We start from the raw sequence: 8,528 nt of genomic DNA, 5'->3' as shown, positions 1-8,528 counted from the left end.
ATCATCACTGTGTAAAAAAGCTCTTCCGCACATTCCCCCTGCGTCTCTTGTCCAGAACCTTCAATCTGAATCCCCTAGTCCTTGTACCAATAGTTAATGGGAACAATTTTTCCTTGCCAACTTATCTAAAACTGTCATAGCCTTCGACACCTCTATCCATTCTCCCCTCAATCTCCTTTGAGACAGGCAGAAAAAACCCTGTTTTTCTAACCTAACCTTGAAACTAAAACCCTCCATCCCTGGAACTATTCTGGTAAATCTCCTCTGCACCCTCTCAAGAATCCGCACATCCTTTCTAAAGATTGGTGAGCAGATCTGGATGCAACACTCCAATTGGGGCCTAACCAGAGTTCAGCATAACAACCCTGCTTTTGTACTCAATGTCTCTATTTATAAAGCCCAAGATCCCACATGCTTTGCTAACCACTCTCGCAATATGTCTTGCCAACTTCAAAGAATGATGGACATGTACTCCAGGTCCCTCTATTCCAGCACACTCTTCAGAACTGTAGCATTGAGTATATATTGCCTCTCCCTATTTCTTCTGCTAAAATGCATCACCTCACACTTGTCACTATTAAATTCCATCTGCCACCTGTCTACCCATCCTACTAGCCGATAACTATCCTGTTTCAGGCAGTTCATATCATCCTCACTGTTTGCCACTCCTCCAAGTTTGGTGTCATCGGCATATTTTGAGATTCTACTCGATATTCCAAGATCCAAGTCATTAATCTGTAGCAAAAAAAAGCAATGGTTCTAGCACTGACCCTTGGGGAACACCACTGTCGACTATCCTCCGGTCTGACCAAGAACCATTTCATATGACTCGCTGTTTTCTGTCCTTAAACCAATTTCCTATCCAAATGGACACTGACCCTCCTAATCCATGAACCTCAATTTTGTTAACCACCCTTTTATGTGGTACTTTATAAAATGCTTTTGTAAAATCCATATAAACAACATCCACTGCATTCCCTTCATCAACTTTCTCAGATAGTTTATCAAAAAATGCAGTTAGATTCATCAAGCATGAACTTCCATTTATAAATCCATGCCCACTCTCCTTAATTAACTCAAACCTCTCCAAATGACTTGATTTTTTCCCTGACCTGTTGGTCTTGTGCTGATAGCAAGCTTACCACAGAGCATGTATTTGGCAATGTGACTGTCATTCATTTGGCCCAGTCAACAGAGCCGCCTCTGACTCAAAAGGGCAAACATGCTGCGGATCCCTGCACGCTGATGTACTTCCTCATTCGGCACTCTGCCCTGCCAGGAGATGCTCAATATCCATCTGAGGCAGTTGAGGTGGAAGCTGTTCAGCTGCTTTTCTTGGCTTGCATAAGTTGTTGATGATTCTCTACTATAAAGGAGGGTGCTGAGAACACAAGCCTGGTACACATGGAGTTTTGTATTTTCGGTCAGTTTGCTGTCGGTTCACCCCCGTCTTCTCAACTTTGACATGACAGCTGCAGCATTGGCAATCATGGTGCTGATTTCAGCATCAAGGGACAGATTGCTGGTGATTGTTGATCCAAGGTATGTGAACTGTTGACAACCTCCAAAGTGAGGTTGTCAATGTTGATGGAAAGTGGAGTCTCTACGTCCAAGACTCTACGTCCAAGTGGAGTCTTGCCAAGATGAACAGCTTGTCGTCAGCTCTGATATACAGGTGAACACCCCCATCTGTGTACAATAGCAGCATGGAGAAGAATACACCAATTATAAAGGATGTGATAACTAGACAGTTAGAAAATAATGATATGATTGGGCAGAGTCAACACAGATTTATGAAAAGGAAAACAGGCTTGAAAAAACCCGTTGAGTTTTTTGAGGATGTTATCTGCAGTACAGATAAAGGAGAACCAGTGGATGCTTTGGTAATGTCCCACACAGGAGGTGAGTAAACAAAATTAGAGCACATAGGATTGGGGGTAATATACTGGTGTGGATTGAGAATTGGTTAACAGACCGAAAACAGAGAGCAGGAATAACGGGTCCTCCTCAGGATGGCAGGCTGTTACTATTGGGGTACTGCAAGGATCAGTGTTGGAGCCACAGCTGTTAACAACCGAAATAAATGATTTGGATGTGGGGATTAAATGTAATATTTCCAAGTTTGCAGATGACATAAAGCTAGGTGAAGTGTGAGCTGTGAGAAGAATGCAGAGAGGCTTCCAGGGAACCTGGAGAGGCTAAGTGAATGGGAAAGAACATGGCAGATGGAATATAATGTGAATAAGTGTGAAGTTCTCCACTTTGGTGGAATAACCAGAAAGACAGAGTATTTCTTAAATGGTGAGAGGTTGGGAAGTGTTGATGACCAAAGGGACCTGGGTGTCCTTGTTCATGAGACACTAAAAGCTCTTGTGCAGGTGCAGCAATCAATTAGGAAGGCAAATGGTATGTTGGACTTCACACGAGGGGTCTTGAGTACGGGAGTAAAGATGTCTTGTTGCAATTGTATAGAGCCTTGGTGAAACCGCGCTTGATTATTGTGTCTAGTTTGGTCTCCTCATCTAAGGAAGGATATACTTGCCATAGAGGGAGTGAAACAGAGGGTCACCAGACTAATCCCTGGGATGGTGGGACTGAAACTGGGCCTGTATTCCTTAAAGTTTCGAAGAATGAGAGGTGATCTCATTGAAACTGATAAAATTCTTACAGGGTGTGACAGTGTGGATGTAGATAGGATGTTTGCCCTGGTTGGTGAGTCTAAAATCAGGGGACCAAGTCTCAGAATAAGGAGTAGGCCATTTAAAACTGAGATAGGGTTGAATTTCTACACTCAGACGGTGGTGAATCACTGGAATTCTCTACCCCAGAGAGCTGTGGCGGTTCAATCATTGAGCATGTCCAAGACAGAAATTGTTAGAAATCTTGATACTCAGGACATCAAGGGATATGGGGATAGCACGGGAAAGGGGCAGATAGAGGGAGATGATCAGCCATGATCGAATTGAATGGCAGAACAGGCTCGACGGGCTGAATGGCCTACTCCTATGCTCCTCTGTTCCTAAGAGAGTTGGCGCCAGCGTGCAGCCCTGCTTTACCCCACTGCTGATCTTGAAAGTGTCTGATGTTGCTCCATTGTAACTGGTGGAACTGTGCATGTTCTCGTGGAAAGAAGAGATGATGCCCAAGAGTTCAGGAGGGCAGCCGAGTTTCCATCGCAGTTTGAAGAGTCCGTCTCTGCTGACAAGATCAAAGGCCTTGGTGATGTCGTTCGTAATAAGTGCGTCTCTGTGGCGCAATGGATAGCGTGTTGGACTTCTAAATAATGATAAAGAAGGCATTTAAAGGTTGTGGGTTCAAATCCCACCAGAGTCAGATTTTGGACCAGAGACAGAAGAGCACAACGGAACAGACAGTTAACAAGTGTGTCAAAAGCACCGACTCAGAGACGCGCGAGAGAGAGAGGTGCACGGCAGGAGCGGAGCAGGCGTGAAAAAATCAAGGAGTGACATCACAATGGAGAGTGAGAGCAGGGAAACAGAGAGCCGCTGGGGTGAGTTTACAGGATTTGGTTCTTGCTTCGGTGCAGTGGAAGGAGCTGTTTGGTGAGGATCTGGGAAGCTGTGACATCACAGGCAAGCAGGTAGTTGATTGGTTTGGAAAAAGCTGCATGTTTGATGAGTGTCTGGTTAGTGATTAAGGTCCATTTTAGTCCTAATGTTTAAAATAGTAAACAAACTAGTAGTAAGCTTAATAAAATTTACAATAAAATAAACAATTGAATAAAATAATTAAGTAGTTAATTGAAACACGTTAAGGATGACAGGACAGGTGATGTGTCACAGCTGCAGCATGTGGGAGCTCCTGGATGCCAGTGTGATCCAGAGCAAACACATCGGCAGCAAGTGTAGTATCTGTTCTTATCAGTGCTTATTTGATTGAGAAGAGACCATGATCATTGCCTTTTGATCCTGGGGGAACTTTGAGTAAAATGGCTACAACCAATTTTCGCGTTTCGGGCCAGGGAGTGCGCAACACTGTTCGGGTGGTCGTGAAGGACAAGGAAGGAGATGCACCGGTCGATCGCACCTTCTTGATCAAGAAAATTCTCTTCGATTGCTGCGGATTTCAAGCGACGGACGTCTTCTGCCTGCAGGAATTCCCCAGCAGTGGATACTTCGACGTGACGTTCCGGAACGTGGCGGGATGCATCAAGTTTCTGAAGGCGTTCAAGGAGAAAGGGGACCGGGCGCCACTGTCGATCCTCACAGCGGAGCCGCTCTTCACGCTTCCGTCACAACGGGACCGGGTGGTGACGATTCACCTCTACAACCCCCATGTTCCGGTGGTGGATGTACTCACCTTTCTCGCCAGGTACGTCGAGGTGGCCGGCAGCAGCACTGATGTCAAGGACCCCTTTGGGATCTGGACCAGCAAGCGGCAGGTCAAGGTGACCTTGAAGGTAGATCCCAGTGGAGCCATCATCCACCCTCCCTCCAGCTTCGCTATCGGGGGAAGTCGAGGCTTCTTGGTCTACGCTGGGCAGCCCAGAGTTTGCCGCACCCGTGGCAAATCTGGTCACATGGCAGCCAACTGCAGCACGGTTGTTTGCAAGAACTGCAAGGAGGAAGGCCATCAGACAAAGGACTGTAAGCAGACTAAGTGTTGCAACTTGTGCGGTGCGGCAGGCCATCTCTACAAGACCTGCCCCAAACGTTGCCTCAGCTATGCTCAGGCGGCAAGGTCCAAGGAAAGGCCGGGAGAAGGTTCGACGAAGGCGTCCGCTGTTCGAAAGGAGACCAGCAACCTTCTCCGCAGCGAGGAACTTCAACTTGAGAAGGAAGGGGAGGCAGCTGAAACCAACGACCCAGCACCTATCCAGCGCCCGGAAACCCCTCCTCCACAGACAGAATCAATGGAGGAGGAGGCAGCAGATGGACAAACAGGTCAGTGGCAAGTGTTCCAGAGGAAAACCACAAAGAAATAACATCCCAAAGCCACCACCCAAACCAGTGGCAAGAGGAGGCTCTCTTCTGAATCAGACTGCAACAACTCCTCTTCACTGGACGGGGAAATGCTGGAGCGACAGCCCCTTCAAAAGAGGCGGCAGAACTCCGAGATGGATGATGGAGCATCCCAGCCCCGGGCAGTGGAAGCTGTGATGGGCCCGGCGTGCCCCAACCCCAATGCCCCACACGTAACGACGTGGCCAACGCATCTCAGCTCCGGGACACCGGGAGCAAAGACACGTCTGGCGCACCTGAGCTCCTGGAGACCGGGAGCTGTGATGTTTTCGAGGAGGAACAGATGGAAGCAGCTGAGGACAACCCAATCCTCTCTGCCTACAAGACCACCCCGATGTCACCCGAGCGGCACAAACCCTGCATGAAAAATCAGGAGGGGTTTCTGAGCCCAACCAACGTGAAACTGCTTGCGCATACGATGGGTATGCAGGAACATCCCGAAGGGGAAGGACTGGGACTAGCGACGACAAATGGTATGGGAAGCAACAACTAATTTTTAGTGAAAAATGGGTGTAAGAATTGCTTCCATTAATGTACGTAGCATTAAATCTACTACGCAATGTGTTTCAACCTTGGATTACCTTGCCAAGGTCAAAGCTGACCTACTGTTTCTGCAGGAGTGTGGAATACCACACCTCAGCAGCTACAGGCAGTGGTCGCGATGGTGATCCCACGGGCCATCGATCTGGTCGGGGGGTAATGACTGCCGTTCCTCCGGCCTGGGTATTCTGCTGCGGGGAGGTAACTTCACCATCTCCGAAGTTAAGGAGTTGGTGGGCGGCCGCCTCCTCGTAGCAGACGTGATGTACAACAAAGCACCGCTCCGGTTGATCAACGTGTACGCCCCGGTACAACGCAGCGAGCGGCTGACCGTCTTCCAGCAGCTCCCACTGCTGCTGGCGACGTCCAGGCCGGTCATCCTAGGCGGTGACTTCAACTGCATCATCGATGCGGCTGGACGATCCGGCAGTGACGACAGCAAACTGGACGCTACGTCCAGATTCCTAATAGAAACAGTTAAAGATGCCAAACGGCACGACGTCTTCAGCAAACCTGCAGACGGAGCGCAGCGCAGATACACATGGTCAAGATCGGACGGGTCTGTCCGTTCCAGGATTGACTTCCTGTTTGTGTCCCGTGCTGTCACGGTCGGATCCACCGACGTCAAGCCGGTGTTCTTCTCCGACCACTGCCTCTTACTGGCCGACTGTCACTTACAGGACGACCAGCGGGTTGGCAGAGGGACATGAAAGCTCAATGCGACACTGCTGACCCCAGAGAACGTTGAGGAACTCAAAAGGGATTACAATGGTTGGAGGACCGTGAAACACCTCTTTGAGTCTCCAGTTCACTGGTGGGAAGCGATTAAGGAGAACATCAAGAGGTTCTTCATCCACAAAGGTGTTCAGAAGGCGAGAGAGAGACAGAGGGAAGTGTCCCGACTCCAGAAAATTATGCAAAATCTACTCCGGTTGCAGTCAATGGGGGTCGAGGTCAAGGAGGACCTCCAGGAGGTGAAGAGCCAGCAGGCCTCGTTCTTTGCCAAGGAGGCCTCCAAGATCATCTTCCGGTCCAGAGTCCGCTCCATCGAGCAGGATGAGACGTGCTCGCATTACTTCTTCCAAAAGATACACAGAGAGAGCTCTGTTATCAGCAGCCTGAAGGAAGAAGATGGCTCGGTCACGTCTTCGCAGTCCGACATACTAAGGATCAGCAAATCCTTTTATGCTGGGCTGTATGACGCGAAGCCCACAGACAGCAGAGCCTCCCAGTCCTTCCTGTCATCTATCACAGAGGTCTTAGATGACAGCAGGAGGGAGAGACTGGACAAGCCGCTAACTCTGGACGAGCTGACAAAGGCCGTCGAGTCTTTCGAAACGAGTAAAACTCCCGGGAGCGACGGCTTACCGGTCGAGTTGTACTCGGCCCTGTGGGACTGGGTCGCCCCGGACCTGCTGGAAGTATACGAGAGTATGCTCCTGGCCGGCAGCATGTCAGAATCCATGAGAAAAGGCATCATCACCCTCATTTACAAGCAGAAGGGGGAGAGGGCAGAAATCAGAAATTGGCGGCCCATCTCACTGCTTAATGTTGATTACAAGATTCTGTCCAAAGTCATAGCCAGTCGAGTCAAGTCTGCTCTGGAGTTGGTGATTCACCCCGATCAGACCTGCACTGTACCCGGCAGGAAGATCTCTGATAGTCTCGCGCTACTCAGGGATACGATCGCCTACATACGGGACAGGAGGGTGGACACCTGCCTCATCAGCCTGGACCAGGAGAAGGCTTTTGACAGGATATCGCACACCTACATGATGGACGTGCTTTCCAAAATGGGGTTTGGGGAGGGAATCTGCAATTGGATCCAACTGCTCTGCACAAACATCAGTAGCGCAGTCTCAATCAACGGGTGGGAATCTGAAAGCTTCCCGATCAAATCTGGAGTCAGACAGGGCTGCCCTCTGTCCCCGGTCTTGTTTGTTTGCTGTATTGAACCCTTTGCTGAGTATATTAGGAAGGATGCGAGCATAAGAGGGGTGACAATCCCAGGCAGCGGAGGCACTCAGGTCAAAACCTCCCTGTACATGGATGACGTCGCCGTTTTCTGCTCGGATCCGCTGTCCGTGCGCAGACTGATGAGCATCTGCGACCAGTTCGAACTGGCCTCGGGAGCCAAAGTTAACCACGGCAAGAGCGAGGCCATATTCTTTGGCAACTGGGCTGACCGATCCTTTGTCCCCTTCACCGTCAGGTCAGACTACCTGAAGGTGCTGGGGATATGGTTCGGAAGGGCCGGGGCGTACACCAAAACATGGGAGGAGCGAGTAGCCAATGTACGACAAAAGTTGGGCATGTGGGGGCAGCGATCTCTCCACATTGTGGGTAAGAACCTGGTCATCGGGTGCGAGGCGCTCATGTTGTTGCTCTACGTGGCGCAGGTCTGGCCCACACCCCACTCCTGCGCCGTGGCAGTCACCCGAGCCATTTTCCGCTTCGTCTGGGGATCTAAAATGGACCGGGTCCGGAGGGACACGATGTTCAAATCTCTGGACATGGGCGGGAAAAATGTACCCAACGTGTCCCTCATCCTGATGACCACCTTCGTGTGCAGCTGCATCAAGCTATGTGTAGATCCCCAGTACGCAAACTCCAAGTGTCACTACGTGCTGAGGTTCTATCTGTCCCCGGTGTTGCGAAGGATGGGCCTGGTCACATTGCCGCGGAACGCTCCATGCAGTTGGGCGGTGCCGTACCACCTATCCTTCGTGGAGCAGTTTCTGCGGGAAAACACCTTTGACCACCGGTCCATCAGGCAGTTGTCTGCACGGAATGTCCTCAAGGCCCTACGGGAAAAGGAAACGGTGGATCCTGTCGGATGGTTCCCCGAGCAGACCGTCAAAGTCATTTGGCGGAATGCCTCATCACCAGAACTTTCAAACAAGCACCAAGACGTAGCTTGGCTGGTGGTGAGAAGGGCCCTCCCCGTCAGATCCTTCATGCACACCCGAAGTCTCGCCCACTCCGCACAGTGCCCCCGCATTGGCT

The 8,528-nt window shown here is 50.1% G+C and overlaps 1 non-coding gene across 1 annotated transcript; it reads left to right on the top strand.

Annotated features, from left to right (window-relative positions):
- Window positions 1–3,242: 3,242 nt before the first annotated feature.
- On the top strand, window positions 3,243–3,333 carry trnar-ucu (transfer RNA arginine (anticodon UCU)). The gene is given in 2 exon segments: window positions 3,243–3,279; window positions 3,298–3,333. It is a non-coding gene; the product is annotated as a tRNA-Arg (tRNA).
- Window positions 3,334–8,528: the final 5,195 nt, after the last annotated feature.

This window comes from Heterodontus francisci, chromosome 28 (genome assembly GCF_036365525.1).
Source record: "Heterodontus francisci isolate sHetFra1 chromosome 28, sHetFra1.hap1, whole genome shotgun sequence".
NCBI classification, from domain to species: domain Eukaryota; kingdom Metazoa; phylum Chordata; class Chondrichthyes; order Heterodontiformes; family Heterodontidae; genus Heterodontus; species Heterodontus francisci.
Note: the sequence above shows the minus strand (reverse complement) of the source record. Positions and strands in the feature narration are given on the sequence as shown.